This window comes from Notamacropus eugenii, chromosome 1 (assembly GCF_028372415.1).
Source record: "Notamacropus eugenii isolate mMacEug1 chromosome 1, mMacEug1.pri_v2, whole genome shotgun sequence".
In the NCBI taxonomy this organism is placed as follows: Eukaryota; Metazoa; Chordata; class Mammalia; order Diprotodontia; family Macropodidae; genus Notamacropus; species Notamacropus eugenii.
In genome coordinates, this window is record NC_092872.1 from 450,191,635 (window position 1) to 450,204,367 (window position 12,733).

General features: G+C 37.8%; 1 protein-coding gene and 1 pseudogene across 6 annotated transcripts in view; both read left to right on the forward strand.

The window, feature by feature from the left end:
- RALGPS1 (Ral GEF with PH domain and SH3 binding motif 1) overlaps positions 1-12,733 on the forward strand; it is a 658,499-nt gene that overhangs the window by 139,857 nt on the left and 505,909 nt on the right. The window lies entirely within an intron of this gene.
- LOC140519172 (E3 ubiquitin-protein ligase KCMF1 pseudogene) lies at positions 320-5,904 on the forward strand (annotated as a pseudogene).

Here is a 12,733-nt window from a genome sequence, read left to right on the forward strand (position 1 = left end):
AAGAATAGGGACCAAATGAAAGCTCTGTCTTTTGTCAATCAGTTCCTCTCGGCAAACAATGATCCAAGACAATTACAAAAGCCTCATGATGGAAAATGCTAACTGTGTCCAGGGGAAAAAAAAACTGATGGACTCTGAATGCAGATTGAAGCATACTATTTTCACTTCATTTTTTTCCATGGTTTTTTCCCTTTTGGTCTGTTTTTTCTTTCACAACATGAATAATGTGGAAAAATGTTTTATTTGATTGTGCATACATAATCTTTGTAAAATTGCCTGCTATAGGGAGATGGGAGGGGAGGGAGGGAGAAAAGTTAGAACTGGGTCTGTGTAACATTTATGTAGACTTGCCCATAGTTAGGAGTTCTAATAGACCAGGAATGGAACTTGCAGAGGATAGAGGAGGAGGTCAGGGATCAGATACTTTCCCTGAATGAAACCACTTGCACTATAAGCTTGCAGGTTCCTGACCCTGAGAATCTAGAATAATGAAAAACTCAATCCTCCCCATCCTCACCTCCACCCTGTTAATCCACAGAAGGCCCCAAGAGGACAAAAGCTGATCTCAGACATTCTCCCAAGAAGGGCCAAAAGCACAACCCTAACAAAATATCTGAAATCAGGAAACAGGCTAGAAAAATGAGCAAATGAAAACAGAATCTCACCAGAAAGAGCTATTACAGTGACAGGGTCACTCAAGACTCAAGGGTCACCAACCCAGAAGAAGAGAATGACTCCCAAATGCTTACAAGAAGAATTGCTCTCTGCCAGGCTGTTCAGTCAATATGGGCAGTACAGGGGCCCCCGCAGGAACTCTGCATGCTGCTAGAGCCCAGGAGGGGCTGTGACACCACTATCTGAGATGTTTTGACATGAAGGTATCAGCTGTGACACATGTTTAAAAAGAAATTTTTGTGGTTGACAATGCAAGTGCTTAATTTGCTACAGTTGTGGTCTGTGTGTTTCTTGTTATAAGAGTGATGAGGCAACAAGGCATGCAACTGACAGTATGCAGTGTATGCTAATGAGGGTAGATTTTTTTCAAAAATCTTAATAGTATTTTATTTTTCTCCACTTACATGTAAAGATAGTTTTTCAGCATTCATTTCTGTAAAATTTTGAGTTCTAAATTTTTCTCTTTTCCTCCTTCCCTTCCCCCCCTTCTCCAAGATGGCAATCAATCTGAAACAGGTTATACATGTGCAATCATGTGAAACGTATTTCCTCATTAGTCATGTTGTAAAAGAAGAATCAGAGCAAAAGGGAAAAACCATGAAAAAGGAAAAAAATACCCAAAGTGAAAATAGTATGTTTCAATCTGCATTCAGACTTCATCGTGCTTTTTCTGGATGTGGATAGCATTTTCCATCATGAATATTTAGAATTGTCTTAGAACATTGTATTGCTGGGAAGAACTAAGTGCATCATTAATCATCACACAATGTTGTTGCTGCAGTGTACAATGTTCTCAGCATCACTTCATGTAAGCATCACTTAGCATCAGTTCATGTAAGTCATTCCAGGTTTTGCTGAAATCCACCTGCTCATTATAGAACAAAAGTATTCCGTTGCATTCATTTACCACAACTTGTTCAGCCATTCCCCAATTGATGGGCATCCCCTCAGTTTCCAATTCTTTGCCACCACAAAAAGAGCTGCTATAAATATTTTGGTACATATAGGTTCTTTTCCATTTTTATGATCTCTCTGGAATACAGACCTGGTAGTGGATCAAAGGATATGCACAGTTTTATAGTTTTTTGAACATAGTTCCAAATTGCTCTCCAGAATGGTTGGATCAGTTTGAAACTCTACCAATAATGCGTTAACTTTCCAATTTTCTCATATCTTCTCCAACATTTATCATTTTTTCTTTTCTGTCACATTAGCCATTCTGATAGTTGTAAGGTGGTATCTCAGAGTTGTTTGAATTTGCATTTCTCTTATCAATAATGATTTAGAGCATTTTTTTCATATAATTATAGATAGTTTTAATTTCTTCATCTGAAAACTGCCTGTTCATATTCTTTGACCATTTATCAATTGGGGAATGGCTTGTATTCTTATAAATTTGACTCAGTTCTTTATATAATTTAGAAATAAGACCTTCATCAGAGACACTGGTAGGAAACTGTTTCCTAGCGTTCTGCTTTCCTTCTTATCTTGGCTGCCTTGGTTTCATTTGTGAAAAACTTTTAAATTTAATATAATCAAAATTATCCATTTTACATTTCATAATGTTCTCTATCTCTTGTTTGGTCATGAATTCTTTCCTTCTCCATAGATCTGAGAGGTAAGCTACTCTTTGATCTCCTAATTTGCTTATGGTATAATTCCTTACGTCTAAATTATGTACCCATTTCGACCTTAGGAGAAGCTTTTCTCAGTAAAGTAGCCAAAGTCTTTTACTTGCCTCATCATGAAAAAATGGACTTTACAGAAACATCTCTTCAAGAACACATTGCTTTTGAATATGCAAAAACATTAGCAGAAGTGATTTGTCTAATCTGTACAGCACTACCTGGTGGAGATCCTAATCATATTTGACAACAAAGTCATTATACACTTGAACACAGAGCCAGTCATAGAGATTGAGCTGAATCAAATACAGTTTGTTTTCTACGTAGCATGTTTCAGCCTGGCTGAGAATTAGGAATTCTTTGTGCCTGTAGATCAAACATGCGTTCTAGTTCTAGTGACAGGATTTCTTCTGACAGAGTTGATTTTCTCCAGGCAATAAGAAGCCCTGGATCCTATAGATGAGCTTTTCTCTTGGTTGTCAGGAGTGAGATGTTCCGTAGGAACATTGTATTTCAATTCTTCTGACCCCTCAGTTTCTCAGTTACGACAGCTGCAGCTACAGCGAGAATGAAAATATACACAGGCAAAACGGTGACAAATGGATACAGTCCACAATGTAAGCAGGTGCACAAATACAACCAGCAACACCTCTACAATTACACCAGCAGTGGCAATAGTCAATGTCAAATACAGAAAACAGCAAACTATTCAGAATTCTTGATTTCTTCCTACGAGGTTAAGGATCCCAAGGTATCAGAAATGAAACATCAGTCAGCAGAAAGTGAGCAGGCAGAGAACATGACCTTTTTTTTGTCTAAGCTTCTGTTGTCCACTTTGATGTATGAAGAAAGTTCCTTTTCAGATGAGGATGACTGTGGTGAAGTGGTGAGGAGATCGCAAAGTTTGGTGCTTTAGGCTGTGTGGATATTATGCCTTTAGATGTTGCTTTAGAAATCCTAAATTTTAAAGGAAATGAACCTTTACCACTTCCTCTTGGATGACATCCTATTTCACAGACAATATCCTCTGTGCTGTATTTGCCAATGAAAGTGAACAACTCTCTTGGGTTTTTTTTTAGCATATTATAATGTCGTTATCTGTCACTCTTGTTACATTGTGTACATTCAGAGCAAGAGGGAAAAGTATATATTTGTCAGTCATCTCCACTTAACTAACTTTTACTTCTAGCAGGTAAACGTAGGTAGCAGTTCAGGATGTGATTTCTGCTTCCTGTACCTGGACATACAAAAGACTCCTAACATTCTACATTCAAACAGAAGATGAAAATTAAACTCTCTAATGTATATCAAAGAATAAAAACTTCTTTAATGGTTTACCTTAAAAATGAGCATATAAATAAATATATATGAAAATTCATAAGTATATTTTTATATGTATGTATATGCAGATGCACATGTGTATAAATACATACATGTACATGTACACATGCATGTGTGTACATGTGGATATATACACACCATCCTTTACTGTATTGAATTAGGGTAGTTGGGTGACCCAGTGGACAGAAGACTGGACCAGGAAGCAGGAAGACCTGGGTTCAAATCTGACCTCAGATACTTGCTAGCTGTATGACCCTAGGCATGTCATTTAACCTTTGTTTGCCTCAATTTCTTTGATTATAAAATGAGGATAATAATAGCACCTATCTCCCAGAATAATTGTGAGGATAAAATTAGATAATTTTTGTAAAGGGCTTAGTGTAATGCCTGGCACATAGTGTGCACTATATATTAACCACTGATAAATAAAAGTACTAAAGGAAAGAAATGGGAAAAGAAATAAGAGCTATGGAAGAAAAATTTGAAAAAAGAATTAACAGCTTGGAACAAGAGGCACAAAATCTTAAGCAACAAACAAACTCCTTGAAAATTAGAATGGACTGAATAGAATCTAATAATTCTATGAGAGAAAAAGAAATATTATAACAGTCAAAAAACTGAAAAAAGTATAAGTTGTATTATTGCAAAAATATCTGATCTGAAACATATAGGGGAGACATTAATTTAAGAATTATTGGATTATCTGAAATCTAAGACTAAAAAAGAGCCTAGACATTATATTTCAATAAATTATAGAAGAAAACTGCCAATATCTCTCAGAACCAAAGGGGAAAGTAAAAATAGAAAGAATCTACTAGTTATCTCTTGAAAGAAATTCATAAAGTAAAACTCCCAGGAGTGTTGTAGCCAAAATCCAGAGCTTCTAGATCAAAGGAAAAAATACTGCTAGAATCTCGGGGGACAAAAAAAGAGTTCAAAGAACCACAGAACCACAGGGTAGATGCACAGGATTTAGAAGCCACTAGTATAAAGAAGTGGAAAGCTTGTAATACAGTATTGTAGAAGACAAAAGATGTCAGCTTACAACCAAAACTAACTTATTTTTTATATCCAGCAAAGCTGAGAATAATCCTACAGGGGAGAAATGGACCATTTTTGAAATAGAGGACTTCCAAGCATTCCTGATGGAAATACCAGTTGAGTAGAAAATTTGAAGTGCAAGCACAGAACTAGGGGAGATGTATAAATCCAAGTGAGCAATCACAAGAGTCTAAAAACATGAATTGTTTACATTCTAATATGGGAAATTGCTGCATCTCCTCAGTACTCTATCATTATCAGATCATAGAGAGTGTCTAATTAGGCAGAGGATTTAGGAGTAGTTTTGTTATGATTTGAAAAAAGAAAGAAAAATAAAATAATAATCATAATCATAAAAGAAGAATAGAAGGAAAAAGAATACAAAGTGAAAAAGGAAGACGGGGGAAAATTATTTAACATGATTGGCATATATATCAAGGTCTATACAAATATGGAGAAGACATGGAGGAGGAGGCAACATTTTAATTTCGTTTTCATCTGAACTGGTCAAAGGAAGGAAGAAAACACACGTAGTTGGGTATAGAGATGTATTTCACTCAACAGGAAAATAGGAAGGAGGAAGGAAAGAAGAGGCTAAGAGGAAGGATAGATTTAAGGAAGGGATTATTAATCTTAAGCCAAACAAACTCTAAGGAGGATGGATTTCAAAAAGAGGTTTAAAAGCAGTGAAAGAATATATAAGAATATATTGAGCTCTGGATGATGTTCAGTCATTGAATTAGTCCAGCTGGGTGTGGGGAGGGAGGAGAAGGGATTCATACATGTGTATTATATAGGAACTGATGGACAGTAAGTTAGACCTAGAATTACTTTTAACTTGTTTCTATAGTTCCTTAAAGTCTACAAATTGCTTTATTTTTTCTCTCTTTTTTAAAAATTTATTTATTTAACTTTTAACATTCATTTTCACAAAATTTTGGGTTCCAAATTTTCTCCCCATTTGTCCCCTCCCCCCACCCCAAACACTGAGCATTCTGATTGCCCCTATCACCAATCTGCCCTCTCTTCTATCATCCCTCCCTTCCCTTGTCCCCATCTTCTCTTTTGTCCTGTAGGGCCAGATAACTTTCTGTACCCTATTACCTGTATTTCTTATTTCCTAGTAGCAAGAATGGTACTCGACAGTTGTTCCTAAAACTTTGAGTTCCAACTTCTCTTCATCCCTCCCTCCCCACCCATTCCCTTTGGGAAGGCAAGCAATTCAATATAGGCCATATATGTGTAATTTTGCAAATGACTTCCATGATAGTCGTGTTGAGTAAGACTAACTATATTTCCCTCCATCCTATCCTGCCCCCCATTGCTTCTATTCTCTCCTGTCCCTCCCCAGGAGTGTTGACTTCAAATTGCTCCCTCCTCCCACTGCCCTCCCTTCCATCATCCCCCCCACCCTGCTTATCCCCTTCTCCCCCACTTTCCTGTATTGTAAGATAGGTTTTCATACCAAAATGAGTGTGTATTTTATTCCTTCCTTGAGTCAAGTGTGATGAGAATAAACTTCATATTTTTCTCTCACCTCCCCTCTTTTTCCCTCCACTAAAAAGTCTTTTGCCTGTCTCTTTTATGAGAGATAATGTGCCCCATTCCATTTCTCCCTTTCTCCTCCCAATATATTTCTCTCTCACCTCTTAATTTCATTTTTTAATGATATGATCCCATCCTATTCCATTCACTCTGTGCTCTGTGTGTGTGTGTGTGTATGTGTGTATGTAATCCCACCAACTACCCAGATATTGAAAAGTTTCAAGAGTTACAAATATTGTCTTTCCATGTAGGAATGCAAACAGTTCAACTTTAGTAAAGTCCCTTATGACTTCTCTTTGCTGTTTACCTTTTCATGCTTCTCTTCATTCTTGTGTTTGAAAGTCAAATTTTCTTTTCAGCTCTGGTCTTTTCATCAAGAATGCTTGAAGGTCCTCTATTTCACTGAAATACCAATTTTTCCCCTGAAGTATTATACTCAGTTTGGCTGGATAGGTGATTTTTGGTTTTAGTCCTAGTTCCTTTGACTTCTGGAATATCCTATTCCATGCCCTTTGATCCCTTAATGTAGAAGCTGGTACATCTTGTGTTATCCTGATTGTATTTCCACAATACTTGAATAGTTTCTTTCTAGCTGCTTGCAATATTTTCTCCTTGATCAGGGAACTCTGGAATTTGGCCACAATGTTCCTAGGAGTTTCTCTTTTTGGATCTCTTTCAGGAGGTGATCTGTGGATTCCTTGAATACTTATTTTGCCCTCTTGTTCTAGAATCTCAGGGCAGTTTTCCTTGATAATTTCATGAAAGATGATGTCTAGGCTCTTTTTTTGATCATGGCTTTCAGGTAGTTCCATAATTTTTAAATTGTCTCTCCTGGTTCTATTTTCCAGGTCAGTTGTTTTTCCAATGAGATATTTCACATTATCTTCCATTTTTTCATTCTTTTGGTTTTGTTTTGTGATTTCTTGGTTTCTCATAAAGTCATTAGCCTCCATCTGTTGCATCCTAATTTTGAAAGAACTATTTTCTTCAGTGAGCTTTTGAACCTCCTTTTGCATTTGGCTAATTCTGTTTTTTAAAGCATTCTTTTCCTCATTGGCTTTTTGAACCTCTTTTGCCAGTTGAGTTAGTCTATTTTTCAAGGTGTTATTTTCTTCAGCATTTTTTTGGGATCTCCTTTAGCAAGGTGTTGGCGCTCTTTTCATGCTTTTCTTTCATCTCTCTCATTTCTCTTCCCAATTTTTCCTCCACCTCTCTAACTTGATTTTCAAAATTCTTTTTGAGCTCTTCCATGGCCCGAGCCCATTGAATATTTATTCTGGGTGTTGGGGATACAGAAGCCTTGACTTCTGTGTCTTTCCTGATGATAAGCCTTGTTCTTCCTCATCTGAAAGGATGGGAGGAGATATTTGTTCACCAAGAAAGTAACCTTCTATGGTCTTATTTTTTTTCCCCTTTTCTGGGCATTTTCCCAGCCTGTGACTTGACTTCTGAGTGTCCTCTCCACTCCCACCTCACCTCCAGATCTGCCCAGCCAGCACTTGGGGTCTGAGATTCAAATGCTGCTTCCCAGCCTCATGGCTTCCGCAGGGGTGGGGCTGCTATTCAGTGTGAGATTAAGTTCAGGTGCTCAGGTGGGGGCAGGGCCACCACACAGGGCTCAGTTCCCACAGGGGTTTATGTGGAGACCTTCAACAATGGATCCTGGCCCCCACCCGCCCTGGGGGCCCCTGTCAGCTGCTGCCTCTGCTGCTGCCTCCCGAGGGGGCCTGAGCTACGGGGCATCCCACTCCCCTCTCAGCAAGCCAAAAAGACTCTCTCACTGACCTCTGTGCCCGCAAGTAGAGGGACCTGTGTGGCCGCTGAAGATTCCATCCCTGAAGCCTGCTCAGATCTGCTCCTCTCAGTGCCACATGGCCAAGGCAGGGCTGGGCTCTGCTCCAGGTCCAGTGTGCGACAGACACACTGCATCAGTTCTCCAGGGCTCTCTGGAACAGAAATCTCCTCCACTCTGTTGTTCTGTGGCCTCCGCTGCTCCAGAATTTGTTGGGAGCTCTTCCTTACAGGAATTTTATGGGCTGTGGGTTTGGAGCTAGCATATGTATGTCTCTCTACTCCGCCATCTTGGCTCCTCCCCTACAAATTGCTTTCTTACCTCAGTCAGGCTTGATAAGGTAGGTACTACAAGTTGTATTCTAGACCGTTTACAGATAAGGAAACTGAACACCAGTGGTTAAGTGATTTGCCCATGATCGTACAGCAAACAATTGTCAGTCAAGATTCAAACTCCTTTCCCCTTAATACTGAATAAGAGATTGGGTTAAATGATTACACTTTAGGAGATTATACTTTTAATGATATGAAAACCTTTTTTTTTCTTAACATAACATATAACAGTGAATCGTGTTCTTAGAAGAGGGCCATAAAAGCTCTTAGCCTTTCTTTACTCTCTGGAGACCAGCTGCAAAGCCCAGGGTGAATCAGGCTTGTCGGAGGGGCCCTGGAGCCATGCCCCATTCTCCCACCTCGGCCCTTCCTTCCTCTTAGTAAGGGAATTGCCACTATCTACGTTTTGTAATGGGACTCTGAAACTTATACTTTACACGTAAAGATAGATTTGTTTTTCCCTCTGTCTACAGCCCATTGTGCAAGCCAAATCAGAAATAACTGACTGATGGAATTTCCTATTAATGAATTAAGGGAAAATTTTATCAGCAGGTATTTTAATCTGTAGATATTCTGGGCTTTGAGAACAGCTTTGGCTGCAGATTTTTCATGTAATCACAATGTCTGACTTTTATGAAAGTAAGGGCCAGAGTCATGAGAAGAACAGAAATGGCTAGTGATGACAATAGGCTATTAACACCTCATGTATCTAAGTGGTTATGCAAGGAAGAAGGGAGAGTGGCCTTGGTGCCAAGAGCCTTATGTGACATTATAAATCTCTTAACTTCGCTCTGTAAAATGGGAATGTATTACAGGTGATTTTGTGAGCAAAGTACTTTGTAATTACCTTAAAAGAGTGTTGAAATATGATTTATTAACATTATACAGGTCAGAATTCTGGCAACAACAGTTCCCATTTAAAAGTTATTTCTTATTTATTGTGAACTTAATCTTCAACAAACATAAATATACAAATATATTCAAAATGAGAGGGGTTTGCAAAAGAAATTGTGAACTTTTGATATATGTAGTTTGTTTTAGAGAAGCATATGCACAAAATACATATGTATACATTATTTATAGGTGTGTGTTTATATATATATATATATATTTATAATATAACAAGTAATATATCCTGTCGTTGTTCAGCCATTTCTCAGTCATGTCTGACTCTTTGTGACCCCAGTTGGGGTTTTCTTTGCAGATACTGGAGGTGCCATTTCTTTCTCCAGCTCATTTTAGTGATGAGGAAACTGAAGCATGCAGTGTTAAGTGACTTGTCTAGAGTCACACAGTTAGTAAATATCCAAGGCCAGATCTGAGCTCAGGAAGGTGAGTCTTCCTGACTCCAGGCCCAGCATTCTATCCACTGTGCCACCTAGCTGCCTGTATGTAGCATGTGCACACACACACACCTTTTGTAAGGTGGTAACGAAAGTGCTATATTTATGTCCTCTTCACTTTTTGTTTCCCGTTCTTATAATGTTTTAGCATTTATAAAATGTTCTTTCAAAAGTAATGTGAGGTAGGAAATACAAGTGTTATTATCCCCATTTGTTAGCTCAAACCAACTCAGGAGAGCTGATTATTAAATTTTAATGTGAGCATCTATCTATACCTGAAAAATTGGCAAATACCACAAATCAGAGCTTGATTTATTGTGGGTTTTTTTTCCATACTTAAAAAAGTGATGGAGAATAGATTAACAATGCATATTAAATTTAAAAATGTGTCCTGCATAACTTTTCTTGCCCTAAGAACCAACTATTAAACATTTACCAGCATACCACTGCTTATGATCAAGAAACAGCTTTTTGACATAAAGATACAATAAAAAAATCACCCTGAAGAGCTAAAGATCCAAGGATTACATATTACTCTTAGGAATAGTCAGTTTGCCAAAGATCGCACCTGGTACACTGTAACTGGTTAATTGGATAAAGATTATACTCGATGCACAGTGATTGGTTGGTTTATTAACCTGAAGGAATATGTGCACTTACTAGTTGGCAGTGGTGTTAAAGCTGAATCACTCACCAAGAAGGCAAAAATTGTAGGGAAAAGGACAGAGAAAGGAGACAGAAAAAAAAGAAGAAAAAACTGGGAAACATAGAGTGTCAGGTGGTAGAAATGGCTTTAGAGATGAATAGATTTATTGCTGTCAAGTAGTGATAAGGTGATGGGGATAGCAGTAGTGGACATTCCAATATATAAGGAGACCAGGTCCCTGTGATTAGGAAACAGAAAGGTATTCAGGGGCTGTAGTCTACAATGTATGGTGTATGTAGTATGTATGGTTTTATTTTTATTGTGACCTTAATCTTCCACACATATAAACATTTCATTATACAGCAACAAAAAAGAGAGGGGTTTGCATAAGAAATTGTTTCTACTATGCATAGTTTGTTTTAAAGATGCATATACACAAAAAGATCAAGAAAGTTTGTATCTCTTTTAGTACCCAACACAGTGCACAGTAAACAATAAGTGCTTCATCAATGTTTGCTCTCTATTCGTAGAGGCATGAAAATAAGTCCAGAAACTGGGACCAGTGGTTCCAAAGTAGGGTAGCCCACTAACCTCTTTCCATCTGGGCCAGGGATGTCCCAGTTCCTTCAAAGTGGAACTGAGAAAGGGCAGGGAAGATATCTAACCAGCGATGTCGTCACAGAGATTTGAGCTTGACGTTCTTTGGGTAGGAAGAGAGATATGTGATAGTCTGTTCCTTTAGTAGACAGGCTGATGAAAAAAGGGACAAGGCTAGAAAAAACATTTTATACATATATATATATATGTGTGTATATATATATATATACACATATATATATGTGTATATATATATATAAAATATGTAATACCAAACCAGACACACACATAGCATTTTACAATAAGGTGCTTCAGTCATCAATAAAAGGTCAAACTATAGAACCACAGATAGAGCTATCTAATCTAACCCATACCTGAATGGAATTCCCTCTACAAGGTCTCCAGCAAGTGGACATCTGTCATCTGTTGAAGATTTCCAGTTGCAGAAAACATATTACCTCCCAAAGCCTAGTCTACTTTTGGACAGTTCTGATTGTTTTCATTATGCTGAGCTGAAATTCGCCTCCCTATAATTTCTGTCCATTTCTCTTAGTTTTATCCCATGAGAACAAATTGAATAAGTCTGTTACCTGTTCTACATGGCAACCCTTCAGGTATACAAAGACAGTGATCACAAAATCTCCTATGTCTTTTCTTTTCCAGGCTGAACATCCCCTACTTCCTTCCACTGAACCTCATACAATATGGCTTCCAGTCCACTCAGCATCCTGATCACCTTCCTGCAGACATTCCATAACTTGTTAATGTCATTCTGAAAAATATTCCCAACACAAAGCATGGGGGGGGGGGCATGCCCATTTAAAATGGTTGTCAAACTGAATTGTCAACACCTCCTGAGTTCTAGTGACCCTGATGAAGGAGAAGCAGGACACTTTGTCTGGGGCAGAGAAAAACGAAATGGGTCCAAAGTCTATTTGGTTAGTATTTCTCCTTCAAACTGTTGCAAAGCAATGCTGAACAATTGATATAAAAGTAAAAAATTTTACTCTTCTTTTGTTAGTGTTATCCAAGAAATCATTTTTTTTCCACTAAAGGAAGAACCAATTCCACATATGAAAATTCAAGTGTCCATCACCATCATATGAGGAATGCACAAATGATTCCCAGCAATAAATGATAACTTTACTTTGAACCATTTACAGAACTCTTTAGGATTCCTAAAAATGTATTAGTAGAGCTAAACAAAGACCATTAAAGTAATCTAGCCAGGCAGAGAACAGTGAGACTCCTGCTTTTTGAAAGAAAGTTTTAAGAATGCAGGGAAGTAAGTAATCATGGAAAGAAAACTTAATATGTATTTAAAAATTTAAAGTAAAGCATTTTGGTTCAAAGTCCTAAGCTTCAGTTATTAATCAGGTATTAATATCACTTATCTAGAATATCTCTTTCCCCAGTAATGCAGGATAGCCAGCCAGTGCAGAACTACTTCATGGCGTAGAAGCCTATAAAAAGTGATGATATAAAAGATGATAAAAGGTAACTATAAAATTATTGGACGGCTAGGTGTTGTAGTGGATAGAATGCTGGACCTGGAGTCAGGAAGACCTGAGTTCAAATCCAGTCTTAGGCACTTACCAGTTGTGTGATCCTGGGCAAGTTACTCATCTGCAAAATGGGGATAATAAGACCTACCTTCGAGGGCTGTTTTGAGGATAAAATAAGATAATATTTGTCATAATCATCATTTTATCATTCTTTTCAATTGGAGTTTGTGATGAACTCTGGGGTTTTCTAGGTGGGTGCCTAAAACTAGGAAGATTATGAGACCTATAAAT